Raw genomic sequence first — 13,169 nt, forward strand, 5'->3', positions numbered from 1 at the left:
CTCCGATTCAACCCCCACCCTGAGAACTTCTGTATGTCGCAGGTGTGGCCCCATCCCCCCCAAAATTATGTGATATAAATTTTAAAAATCATTGAAATAATGTTAAAAAAAGGTATAAAAAAAGTAAGTCATGTGTGAAGGCTAGTAAGAAGCTACATGGTAAAGATATTGTGAGAAGGAAAGACCACAAAGATGCAGGAGAATCAAAGTTAAAGAGGGCTGTAAACACAAGATGAGCTGCTATAAAAACAACTGGGGAACCTGATAAGGAAGAACTCCCCAATAGTCGGGAGAAGAAATCCATCATTTTTACCTTAAAAACACATTTGATAAACCACATGTTCATGATACGAATAAGACCTAGGCTATAGCAAAATCAAAAGCAACAAAATGTTACAAAATTGGAGTTATTTTTGGACAAATTTTATCTCTAAAACCTAAAGGTTCAATGAATGAAGTCACCAAAATATTCACTTAGGGAGTTCCTGTTGTGGCACAGTGGTTAACAAATCCAACTAGGAACTATGAGCTTGCGGGTTTGATCCCTGGCCTCGCTCAGTGGGTTAAGGATCCGGCGTGCCGTGAGCTGTGGTGTAGGTAGCAGACGTGGCTCAGATCTAGCGTTGCTGTGGCTCTGGTGTAGGCTGGCAGCTGCAGCTCCGATTAGACTCCTAGCCTGGGAACCTCCATGTGCCGCGGAAGTGGCCCTAGAAAAGGCAAAAAGACAAAAATAAAGTAAAATATTCACTTAATAGGAAACAAGGTTCAGTCATTTTTCTCATGGTTCCACTGGGAGAAGGGGGCTGCAATTAATAATAAACCTTAAAAAGTCCTGGTTTCCTCATCTAAGCTTAACCAATTAGCCTCCAGAACTCACTTATTTTCAATCATTGAAAATACTCACTGGAAATCAATTATTAACATTTTAATTCTAGAATAATGAAATTGCAACAAGGGTCTCCCATGGACACTCAAAAAGCAGCCACATTCACTCTAACTTGATAGGCATACCTAACTCAAGGTCCAAGGTGAGCAGAGTAAGGACTAAAAAAAAACGTAAATAAACTAAGTTCCCCTTAAAGCAGTCTATGATTTGATCACATACTTATTTAGAAATTTTTAATAGCCACAAAGTGACTTCATTAACAGCAAGGAAACAAATGGGCATACAAGTACCTAATGAACATTACAAATAATGTCTAATATTTGTTGCACCCTTACTCTGTGCTAAGGAGGTACTTTTAATCCTCACCAATACCCTATGAGTTGGGTACTTTTATTAACCTCACTTTAGGTGTGAGGAAACCCAGGTACACAATGGTTAAGTAATTTGCCAGGATCATAACGTTATTATACAGATCCAGTCTCTATCACAATTATGATCAAAATCATGTTTTCATAATTATCACGTAATTTTACTACTGCTCTTTGTAAAGGTACTAAAACCCATTTTAACATTAACCCTCCTCCCCCAAAGTTACTTAAAATAATTTTCACATAATTTACTTTGAAAATATAAGAGCCTTTTGAAATCTGATAATTTTTAAGCAGTTAATTTTTAGCATAAAAGTTTCAGAACACTGGCCTACTCTAAGAAGTTTGTCTACTATTTCAATCTAGATGACAGCTTATCTCTTCCCAACGAGAGGGAATATCAGCACTTCTGCTAACAATGCAGCATACTGTTTTAAACTCTTCAATAAAAGCTCATCTAGTTTTATATCACTTCATGTATAAAGATAGTCAACTCAAACTTCCCATCCTTAGAGGGGAACAACATCACAAGTAATCCTAAAACCATTTAGAGCTGGCCCTAGAATGCTTTAGAAATAACAACGTGATGTGATAAAGTAGAAAAACTGGCTACAGTCAGAGATCTGCCCACCAATCCTGGCTTGTCACTAGCTAGCATTTTAGTCCCTTCCACTGGTTTGGGCTTCGGTCTCCTGATCTGCAAAATAATCATATCCACGGTCTACTCTTCCAGCTCTAAAAGAAATGTGACTCATACACAAACATCTTTTTTCCAAGCTTCCCATTCTTATTCTGTTGAGTTATTACCATTACTTTGCAAGCATTCAGCATTATTTTTCCTTGATTCTACAAAGGGAGGTAAAAGCCCATTCTAAACAAAGGTGATAGAGGAAAGCTTTCCGGACCACTGGTTTGCCACAGATGAGCCCCAAGGTGAATAATGTAGAAGCTATTATAATGTTAAAAGGTGTTAGGTTTCAATATTTTAGGCTACTGTTTTGTGTGCCAGTACATTCTCCCTAAGGACGAACAGTAAAATTCAAGGACAATAGGGAGAAAAAAAAATGTAATTACCCATTTCTTCAGTAACTAAGAGGTGGCGACTGCAAATATCAACACCTTTTTGCAGAAATGTTTTCTCTGACTGACAATTACAATTTACACCAAAGGGAAAATACGATCTACAAAATTTTCTTCTATATGTTTAAGTAGTCCCTAAAAACACACCTCATTTTTCATTTTGTAAATGTCAGGAATTAGTAAGATAACATATATATGATTAAGAAAATATTAAAAAGATTAAAGATCAAGCTGTACAATTCTCAGCTTCCTCTTCTCAGTGACATGAAGAACCTCCACCGGCTGCCACAGAGGTGGATTCTGTAGACTGCCACTGCCTAACCCAGGTATGCATTTTTTACGTTCTTAACCCACTCTCAAGAGTGTTATGCAAGTTCAGGATATTAAAATTAAACTAAACATCTGACATTAAGATTCCCAACTGTTAGAACACTCAACCTGATCTTCACATTGCCTTCTAGAGCTGCTAACTAACCAACATCTTCCCACTTCAACGCTTAAAAGTTAAAATATGTTAAACTATAGAATTTGTGGTTCAATTTTGCATGACCTTGTAAAGAAACAATGAAAAGCAAGGAGAGAAAGCATTCGAATTACCTATTAATCTTGCAGAATAAAAGTCAGTAGCAAAGTGTAATAGTACAGTCCAGCCAAAATGCTACGTTGGGAGGAAGTAAGCCATTGCAATGGATGGAGAAACCTGAAGAAAGGATCTTCTCAGATGGAGAAGCTGCTACAAGAATTTCAAGGAGCAGTTTGAGAAATTCCAGCAAAACTAATAACTGGTAAAACACCACCGAACACATACATATATTTTAAAATAAAAGATAACGTCCAAGGTCCACCTTTTTGTTGGAATACCAAAAGAAAATGTGATCTCGACTCCAATCCCCCTGCCTTTCAAAGTTCAGAACCAAGCCAAGATGTGTACTTAAAACTGTTTCTGAGCATCCTTCTTTAAAAGCAACTCCCTCTCCAGCAAGTCACTTCCCTCTGGCTACTTGAACGTCCAAATCCCAGCACCAAAGAATCTTAGGGCCCCAAGGAGTTGCAGAGGGGTCTTTCAGTGCCCGCCTGAGCATCCCTTCCCACCTCCCGTTAAACTCCGGAGGTGCTCCAGTCACTTTCCCCATCCAAGCTCCCCAGTTCTCTGGCTCACCTCCCGGTGGACCTCTCTTCTCGTCGACCTTGAGGACCCCGGGATCGGAGCTTTAGAGCCCCAAATGACTTGGCCGGTAACCCCTAGCCTGCGGCGCGCGCAAATGCCCCAGTCTCCGGTGACCTCCCCTCGATTCACCGCGACCCGTATCACGAACGCCCTCCGACTAGCTCGGAGCAACCCCCTTTCCCTTAAGCGACCTATGTTCCTCCAACCAGAAAAACAATTCCACGAAATGCATCGAGAACCTACTAAGTGCAAGCTCCCACTATGCGCCGCAGGGTCTGCACCGGGCTCCCGGCCCGGGTTTGCGGTCCCCCGCCCGTCGTCCTCTTGCCTGCCAGAGGGCCGGCGCTGCCTCCACCCGGGGTGGAGGCGCCGGCCGGAGGCGGACTGCGCCGGGCGCGGGCACCGGGGCCGGAGAGGCGGCCGCTAACGGAGGCGCGAGGGTCCGGGAAGCGCACACCGGCCGGGCTGGCCACGGAGACACTTACCGGTCGGGGCGCGCAGAGCGGCCTCATCCAGGGGCACCTGCGGCCAGGCAGGACGGGCCCGGACGGCGCAGTCACCGAGAGGGCGAGTCTGCCCGCCTGCCGTCCCGTCCCGCTCCCTCCGACTGCCCGTGCGAGCGCAGTCTTGCTTCCTCCGGACGGAGTCCGGGGACCCCAGCTCCGCCGGATGCCCCCGCCAGGCCCCCACCCCTTTCCCCGGCCGCCTCCCCCTCTTCACCCTTTTCCCCTCCCCCCTCCCCGCGCCCCCACCAGAATGGAAAATACCTCCCCGGGCGGGGGGCGGCGGGGGCACGCCTCTCTGAAGGGCAGCCTACCGTGACCAATAGCAGGCGGGGCTCTGGAGGGGCGGGATTCTTAGTGGCCAATCCGAAGGCGTGTAGGTGAAGGCCGAAGTAGGGAGGCAGGGAGCGAGAGGGGGGCGGCCCGGGAGTCAGGGAGGTCCGGCCGCTCGGGTGCGCGCTGTGCGCGGCTGCCATTTTGGAGTCGGGCAGCTGCGACGGCGGCCGGTCCGGCCCGGGGAAAGAGAGGAGCCAGTCAGGTGGGAGAGAGGCTGTCACGTGGGTTTGAGGGGCGGTCTGCGGCCTGAGGGGAGGGGTCAGCGGCGGCGAGTCACGGGGGCTGAAGAGGGTCACGTGGTCAGAGAACGGCCATCAGTGGGCTTGGGGGCGGAAGGTCAGCCTTGAGGTGGAAGAAGGAGGAAAGCTTTGTCCCTGGTTTCTCTCTGTTAGGGAAAAGGAAAAGAAAAATGTTGCATGGAGGACGGGAGTGCCGGCTCGGAAAATGTGAATGAGCCTTCCCGTTAGTAAATGCAAAGATCCACGGGAACCTGGGCACTTAGTTTAATTCAAGCATTCCCATCCCCACGCCCGGCTGTCAAAAACGTGACTCATATAAGGATGGAGGGGGTTCGTCTCCCATTTTTTGCCTGTACTTTATATGGAAGGGCCCCCGCCCTAGAAATGGCTGAAAGGATAAAAGCGTAGTTGAGGCATTGTGACGCCTCCAGGACAGGCCATCTGGCCTTATAGAAACCTCTTCTTCATTCACAAACTTAACAGGCACTTCTGTGTTAAGACATTACCGTGATCGTATTCCGACGCCTCCAAATTAAAAAAAAAAACCAAAAAAAAAAAAACTTGACCATCTAGCTCTCATCTTTATTTCAATTCATGCTTCCAGGATAGGCTAAATTATATTCCTTACTAATCCACTGAAAATGCACCTCTTAAGGCAACCAGTGGCGTCATATAATCGAGTTCAAGAGTCACTTTTTGGTTCTTACATGATCTCTTTTGCAGTAGATTCTACGGACTACATCCTTATTGAATCTTTTTCCTCCCCAAGGCACTCCTCACTCCAGTTTCCCTGAAACCGTACATAAACCTTTAGATGATCTTTCTCTTCAATTAACCTTTCTAAATTTATTCTCTATTGGCTCTTGAAGAGAGTCCCAGGATCTGATCCTTAGTCCTCTTCTCAGAAGGTACATGGTCATTCTACTGCACACAGGGTGGTCTAGCCATTTTGATGGCTGAGTGTATGCAGATGAGGTCCCAATCTGCATACATAGTCTCCTCTTGAACCTAATCAGGACGTACCCAAACTGGAACTCAAATACCCTAAGAGGTCCACAAACTTGCTCCTTCCCATCTGTCCCTTATCTTCTTTGATAATATCACCATCCATTCCCTTAGCCAAACCAGAACCTGAGTGATCCTCTAGGCTACTGTCACTGCTGCAACACTTCCCTACCCTTTCAAACTTTGTCATGCCGATTATATTTACCCTTTGTCTCAATTTCTACAGCCACTGCCTCACCTGGGCCGTTTATTCATTTACCCAGTATTTACTAAGCATTTTACAACATGCCAGGATTGTTTGAGTTGCTCAGGATGTAGTGGTGAAGCAAACTGACAAGGTTCCTGAATAGGGTGAGACAAAATGTATATGAGGAAAGTAGCAAATAAATAATTCGGGGGTGATAAGCACTATGAATATCTCTCCCCCAGAAAAACAGGAAAACCTGTAAAAAAACCTCCCCAAATCGCTGCACAGCTCGTCACCTCAATCTCCCTCCTGCCTCCCCAACCTGCTCAACACTTTCTCAGCCTTTCTTCTTATTCTCAAAGAAAAGATGACCCTGATCCTTTCATCTGGAGTGATTTTATTTCTTGTCATCTGCTAGGACTTTCCTCTATCTTTATGTTACAGCTGCCTCAATACAGAGCCCCCGACTAGGAGATTAGCTATTCTGTCAGAGATGACGGACTAGAGATAAACTACTTTGAGGTCAGAGGGGATGGACCTGAGATCCCCAGCATCTTTGCACCTCCGCAATGCCTTGGCTTGGATTAGGTGCTCATAAAATGCATATTAAAATGAACTGGTGAATCCCCTGACCCCCGAATCAGGCTCCCACAAAAGCATCTCCAGCCCAAATCAGAATGGAAGGTCAGTGAACTCACCTATCAGAGATGCCTCATGGCAGAGGCAGGGTCATAATAAGAATACCTGTGTCGGTCCCTTCTAGGCCATGATGCTGTGCCCCATGTGGGGCAGTAGTTGCATCATAAACACTACTTTACTTGACAGCGCCAAGTACATGTGGGCAATTTAAAAGTACTCTTTGTTTCTGATGACGCGCCTCAAACCCAGAGCACTCTGGGTGAATTGCCAGGAGAGGCTCTGCAGGAGAAGCCTGCAGTTGCCACTTCACTCTGTATTTCCAGGCCCTTGGGTATTGCACCCCAACAGAGAGTGAGATGTTGCCAGTTCCGTCATAGTCATTGTAATTAAACCCAAGTTCTGGCAAAGGGCGGTGCATAATTATGAAGTATTATTATGGTTTTTATCATTATTAGGCACCCAGCTGCCCAGCCCAGGAAACCACAGTAGTAAAACACGGAGAAGCTAAGCTTCTCTCCCAGCTGGCATGAATCAATACCAGGTGTACTGGCATACAGTCCTGCAGCTCCACGCATCAAGATGAAACCCTCTGTCCCCTCTCTTTGGCAAGATAAAATTTTAAATGAATGGAAAGAGGAAATGTAAAGAAAGACCTTTGCCACCACCTCTAAATGGAGTTCCTTTTTTCCTGTGTCCCAGAAATGATCTCTTCTCATCTACATATTTATTGTGTAAATCTTTTTCAACTTTATCCTTGACCTGCCAGCTTTCTAAACACCATTCCCCAGTGTCTCCTGAGGATGTGTTGGTTGGGGTGGGAGTACAGAGTGTGGGAAAGAGTGCTTTTCCTTTCAAGAAACTTCTAATACAGACTAAATAATTCAGAAAGCATACTCAGGCTTGACAAGGCATCTGCCTTTTATTGAGCGCCTACTCAATGCCGTACTTGGCATTTTCACATATGCTGACTTAATCCACACCACCGTGTAAGGTAGGTTTTATTGTCTTCATTTTCTTCAGGGTCTCAAAGATTTGGTGACGGACCTGAGATCCCAACATAAATATACAAATTTGGTGATTGCATACTCATGGCAGATGTGTCCATACTGAGAGATGAATGTCGATGTCAGACACCACCTTCTTCTATCAAATTAAAAATGGGCTTTTGAATGAAGTAGATTTTAAGCTGAGCACTGAAAGGACAATTCAGGAGCGATGGTGAGGGAATGGTGCCAAACAAGGAGGCCAAATTGGCCGGAAGCCTAAAATCAATCAATAAGGAAAGATTTCTTGTTCAGCGATGAGTCATAGTATATTCTTCAAGTACCTTTATTATCTCAGCTCTTCCAAATGCAGAAGCCAACCCAGGTGGTACAGGGTGGGCTGAGGATGGAGAAGGGGGGCTTGGGGAGGGACTAAGTTTTTGAATAGAGAACTCCCAAATGGTCCATATACTGGCACATCAAGCACTCGCTTCTGGAACAGCTGAAACCATGGCAGCTTTCCCTGCTCCCTATCGGTTGTTTGTAACTAATCTGTATAGAACAATTTCTCATTCTCTTCTTTTTTCTAAAACAATTGATGAACAAAAAAAAACCTATTTAGCACCATGTTGTTCAAGGCACTTCACTTCTATTTTTAGTGGGTTTTTTAAAAAGGAATTTAAGATTCCATAAAATGCATCTATTTAAAGTGTACCGTTTGATCTGTTTTAAAACATGTATACCTTGTAACCACTATCGTAATAGAACATTGACATCTTGCCCCCAAATTCTCTTGTGCCCCTTTTGCAGTAGGAATTTTAATACAATTTTTTTTTTTTTTGTCTTTCTGCCGTTTCTAGGGCTGTTTCTGCGGCACATGGAGGTTCCCAGGCTAGGGGTCCAATCGGAGTTGTAGCTGCTGGCCTATGCCAGAGCCGCAGCAACGCGGGATCCAGGCCGTGTCTGCAACCTACACCACAGCTCATGGCAACGCCCGATCCTTAACCCCTGAGCAAGGCCAGGGATCGAACCCACAACCTCATGGTTCCTAGTCGGATTCGTTAACTACTGTGCCACGACAGGAACTCTAATACAACTTATATTTTGATTACTCCAAAATCTAGATCTCTAGCTTCAAACTGGCTTTCAAATTCTAGGCCCATATTTTTAGCTACCTACTTGACATAGCTACCTGGATATTACATGCCGGCACCTCACATCAAACAGGACTAAAAGATAAAGCAAGCACTTTATCTTAGCTGCAGGAAAACCCCCATCTCCTACCTCCAATTCCCTTCTCAAATCATTTTTTTCTGTATTCTTCAGTTTGGTTGAGGTCATCATCATCTACTTTGTCATATAAGCTAAAAAAGCTTCACTTCTCCCTCTCTCTGACCTCCCCACAACATGATTCTCCTTCACACAAACATTTGGTCATCAGTCCTTTTCCATTTCCAATATCCTCAGACATGGCTCGCTTTACATGATCACAAAAATCTCCTCGCCAGTTGCTTCATGATCCAGTTCACCCACCAATCGGCCACTCGAATTTTCTTTTGAAAACCCAGAGCTGACAGTTTCAAACCTCTGCACTCAGAGACTGCCTGACTGCATACAAAGTGGCCCTGAAAATCTTGCACAGTATGGCTCCAACCTCCCCTTCTGGACTTCTCTGCTCTCTGCCCCATAAAGCATGCTATGCATTTTCATCTTTCTGTGCTTTTTATTAGATCTCTGTCAGAAATGGGCCTCCTCCTCCACCGGAAAACTCCTCTCACTCTTCACAGGCCAATTTCTATGGCTTTCCTCGGTAAAGCCTTTCCAGACCTCTCCAGATAAAAATAGTCTTTCTCTCTGTTACACTTGACCTGCCATAGCATGCTGCATGTACATTTATCACACTGAACAGACATCCTGGTGAAATATTACAGCAGAGCTGAGTCAGAACATCTGGGTCTAACTTAAAAATCTCACTTACCACTTGCTGTGCCATCTCGGGCAAGTTACAAAACCTCTCTGAGCCTCAGTTATTTACTCTATAAAATTGTGATAACAATGATAAGAATACCCCCCTTATAGGACTCTTCTGGTGATTAAATGAACAAATTATAAATGTGAACGTGATTTGCACTATACAGATATTAGAGCGATTACAACAAAGCCGTACCTTCTGATAGACTTTGAGCTCCTTGCGTGCAAAATCAACAGCTGGTCACCTTTATATCCCTTCTCCCTAACATGGTACCTGGACCTGCCTGTTGCCTAGATTGGTTTATGACCTAAGTTACCTTTTTTTTTCTTCTTCTTTTTTTTTTTTTTTTGTCTTTTGTCTTTTTAGGGCCATACTCATGGCATATGGAGGTTCCCAGGCTAGGGGTCAAATCAGAGCTGCAGCCGCCAGCCTACACCACAGCCACAGCAATGCAGGACCTGAGCCACATCTGAGACTTATACCAAAGCTCACGGCAACACCGAATCCTTAACCCACTGAGCAAGGCCAGGGATCAAAACCGAGTCCTCATGGATGCTAATCAGGTTGGTTAACCGCTGAGCCATGATGGGAATTCCTAAGTTACCATTTTGGGGTTTTTGTTTGGTTTTTTTTTGTTGTTTTGTTTTGTCTTTTTGCCTCTTCCAGAGCCACTCCTGTGGCATATGGAGGTTCCCAGGCCAGGGGTCTAATTGGAGCTGCAGCCACCGGCCTACGCCACAGCCACAGCAGCTCGGGATCCAAGCTGCGTCTGCAACCTATACCACAGCTCATGGCAATGCTGGATCCTTAACCCACTGAGCAAGGCCAGGGGTCGAATCCGAAACCTCATGGTTCCTAGTTGGATTCGTTAACCACTGAGCCACGATGGGAACTCCCCTAAGTTACCATTTCTTATAGAATCATATTCTCTCCATTTACTCTCTTAGCCTATTTTATACAATATAAAAGTCAATCATGACATCATTTTTTTGGTAATTGTTTGTCGCCTTTGTAATTAAATAGTTTCATCACAAGGTCTCTGAGGAAATGAAATATATAGTCTACCCATGATTCATTTTATTTTATTTTATTTTTTAAGGCCACACCTGTAGTGTATGAAAGTTCCTGGGCTAGGGGTAAAACTGGAGCTGCAGCTGCTGGCCTGCACCACAGCCACAGCAGTACCACTGCATCTGTGACCTATGCTACTGCTTGTGGCAATGCCAGATCCTTAACCCATTGAGCCAGGCCAGGGATCAAACCCTCATTCTAATGGATAGTAGTCTGGTTCTAAACCCTCTGAGCCATGAAGGAAATGCCCATAATTCATTTCAAATGCCTTTAATTTCATTCAACAAAAACTTTTTAGAACAATTAAATGCCCAGCCCTGTTCTAGGCATTGGTCCTACAGAGCTGAACAAGAGCCTTCAGAGAACTTAGGCTATAATGGGGACAGTAAGCACAAACCAATAAATAAAGGGGTTAATCTATATAGTTATAGGTGCCACAAATAGAACAATGTTGAGGGCAGGGCTGATGTAACTGGAGTGGTCAGAGAAAGTCTCCCTGAGAAAGTGGCCTTCAAGCATTAATAATGAGAAGGAAACAACCCTACAAAAAGAAGGAGGAATAGCCTTCCCCACCGAAGGAAGAGCACAGACAGAGGCCCTGAGACAGGAGCAGGCAGAGGAGACTAAGGAAATGAAAGAAGCTGTTAAGGTATGAAGGGAGGGAGGGGCAGTGGTAGGAGGTGAAGTCAAAGAAACAGATGGGGGGTGGGGTGGGGTGGCAGATCACGCAGGGCTTGCAAGGGCAGGGTAAAAGGTTTAAATTGTATTTTAATCGTAATAGAAACCACTGAAGGCCTTTAAGCATGAGTATGATATGATCCGACTTGTTTTTTAAAAAGATGGTCCTCATTACATAGGGAGAACGCATCTGGGGGCAGTGGGAGGGGGGACCAGAAGGCAGACTAGTGGTTTTGGTCCAGACTGCAGATGGTGGTGGTCTGGAGTAGAGTGGTAGCACTGAAGATGGTGACGCGTAAGTAGGGTTGGGGGTAGATTTGACAGAACTGACAGGCCTAACTGATGGATTTAATAACAGTAACTGAGGGAAAGACCTCAAAGATGACTCTTAGGATTATGATCTAAGCAGTGGGGTGGATAAAGGTTCAGTTTACTGAGTTTACCCACTGCCTGTGGAGGGGCTATGCTAGGCTCTGAGAACACAAAGCTCAATGAATAATGCACAGTACATGCCCTCAAAAAACTCAACCTAGTGGGGAAGACTGCCTCCTTCCCTGGTGATTTCTGTGGGATGTTTTAAGCACAATGACAGACTTATGCATAGGGTGCACTAAGAGTGTCAGAAGGAGCCCCTAGCCCAGTCCAGCTAAGTGAACCAAGCGTCCCCCTCTCTTGGGACAATAACTAGGGCCCTTTTTCAGCCTTTCTGAATGTATGCCACAATCCACACTCTACAGTCCACACTCTCTTAACTCTATGAATGACTTTTCGTAGTTGTCAGCAGCATCTCCAGAATCTCAGAGTTGTTTGTTTTGGTTTTTAAGAGAAGAAGAAAGAAGGATATGGAAAAAGAGACCAGGAAAGTCAAGATCCTGAACAAAGGCGAGGTGCTCAGCTAACAGGAATGGGAGTCAGGACAGGCTGGGCTTCTGCTGGATCCGCCTCCGCCTACTCATCCCTGACCAACAATATGCCTTTGATTGAGGATGAATTCAGGTTTTTAAAATTTTGAATTATAACTGTAACTTTTATGAAATGACCATATGACTCCCAAATGACTTCTCCCAAGTTTTTAAATTTCTGGCATTTATTTAACTGTATTTGAACAGCTGATAATGTTCAACGTGTTTCAAAAATCAAAACAAAATAAAAAGGTATAAGGTGAAAAGTCCCCTTTCCCATCCTGCTGCTTCCACCCTGTTCTCCACTCTCCCCCTCCCTCATAGGTAGAGATATCTATTTATGTTGGATTTTCTAAAAAGTGTTCTTGCAGCGTTCTGTCATGCAAATACAAGCAATTCTTCTATTTCTTCTCTTCCTCCCTTTTCACACAAGAGGTGCCATGTTATATCTCCTGATCTGCATCTTGCTCTTCCCTCTGACAATGCGTCTGGGAGATCTTTCATGTCTGTACTAAGGGAGCTTCCTCATACTTTCAAGAGGCTGCACAGCATTGCACTGCCAGTTTATTTAACCATTCTGCGGATGATCAATTGGGCTGTTTCCTATCTTTGCTCTTTATTATAAACTGCTGTAATGAATAACCTGACACACAAGCCTGCAGGTTTAGCCTTAGGATAAATCCCCAGACTCTCCCAAACGCTTTAATAAAATCTTCCAAAGGAATGTTCTACGGTGGTGCGATTGGGTTTCTGAGTTAGAACCTCAGCTTTCCAAGGATTAACTCACATTCCACTACATGTAGTTCCTCATTTGGGGCCTGTAAATTATATCTTTGTATTTTCTCCCATAAGGAAATTTAAAAATATTTAACCTGCCTCTCCTGCAACCATTAAGTGTTGGCATAATGTTTTGAAAAAGAAAAAAGTGAGAATAAAATTCAGCTCGATTATGCCCCACTTAATGAATTGCAAGCTCCAGAAAATACTTGAGTTTTCTTAATTTAACCTAAAGAAGATCTCTAAAGTCTCAGGTGGGGTTGATGGGTTTGGAGTTGAGAATGGTGTAAGGTGTACAGTGCCCCAAACAGCTCTGGTGCTACCCTAGCCCCAGGGCCAAATATCCCTCAGCCATTTTTTATTAGCATCCCTTTG

At 44.5% G+C, this 13,169-nt stretch overlaps 1 protein-coding gene across 3 annotated transcripts in view; it reads right to left on the bottom strand.

Annotated features, from left to right (window-relative positions):
• SOCS5 (suppressor of cytokine signaling 5) overlaps positions 1–13,169 on the bottom strand; it is a 148,458-nt gene that overhangs the window by 72,524 nt on the left and 62,765 nt on the right. The window contains exon 1 of one of the 3 annotated variants that reach the window (XM_013996172.2): positions 4,320–4,531. The exons of 1 other annotated variant lie outside the window; for it this stretch is intronic. The gene's annotated coding sequence lies outside the window, so the exon portion shown is untranslated. 3 annotated transcript variants of the gene reach the window in all.

This window comes from Sus scrofa, chromosome 3, assembly GCF_000003025.6.
Source record: "Sus scrofa isolate TJ Tabasco breed Duroc chromosome 3, Sscrofa11.1, whole genome shotgun sequence".
Classification (NCBI taxonomy): Eukaryota; Metazoa; Chordata; class Mammalia; order Artiodactyla; family Suidae; genus Sus; species Sus scrofa.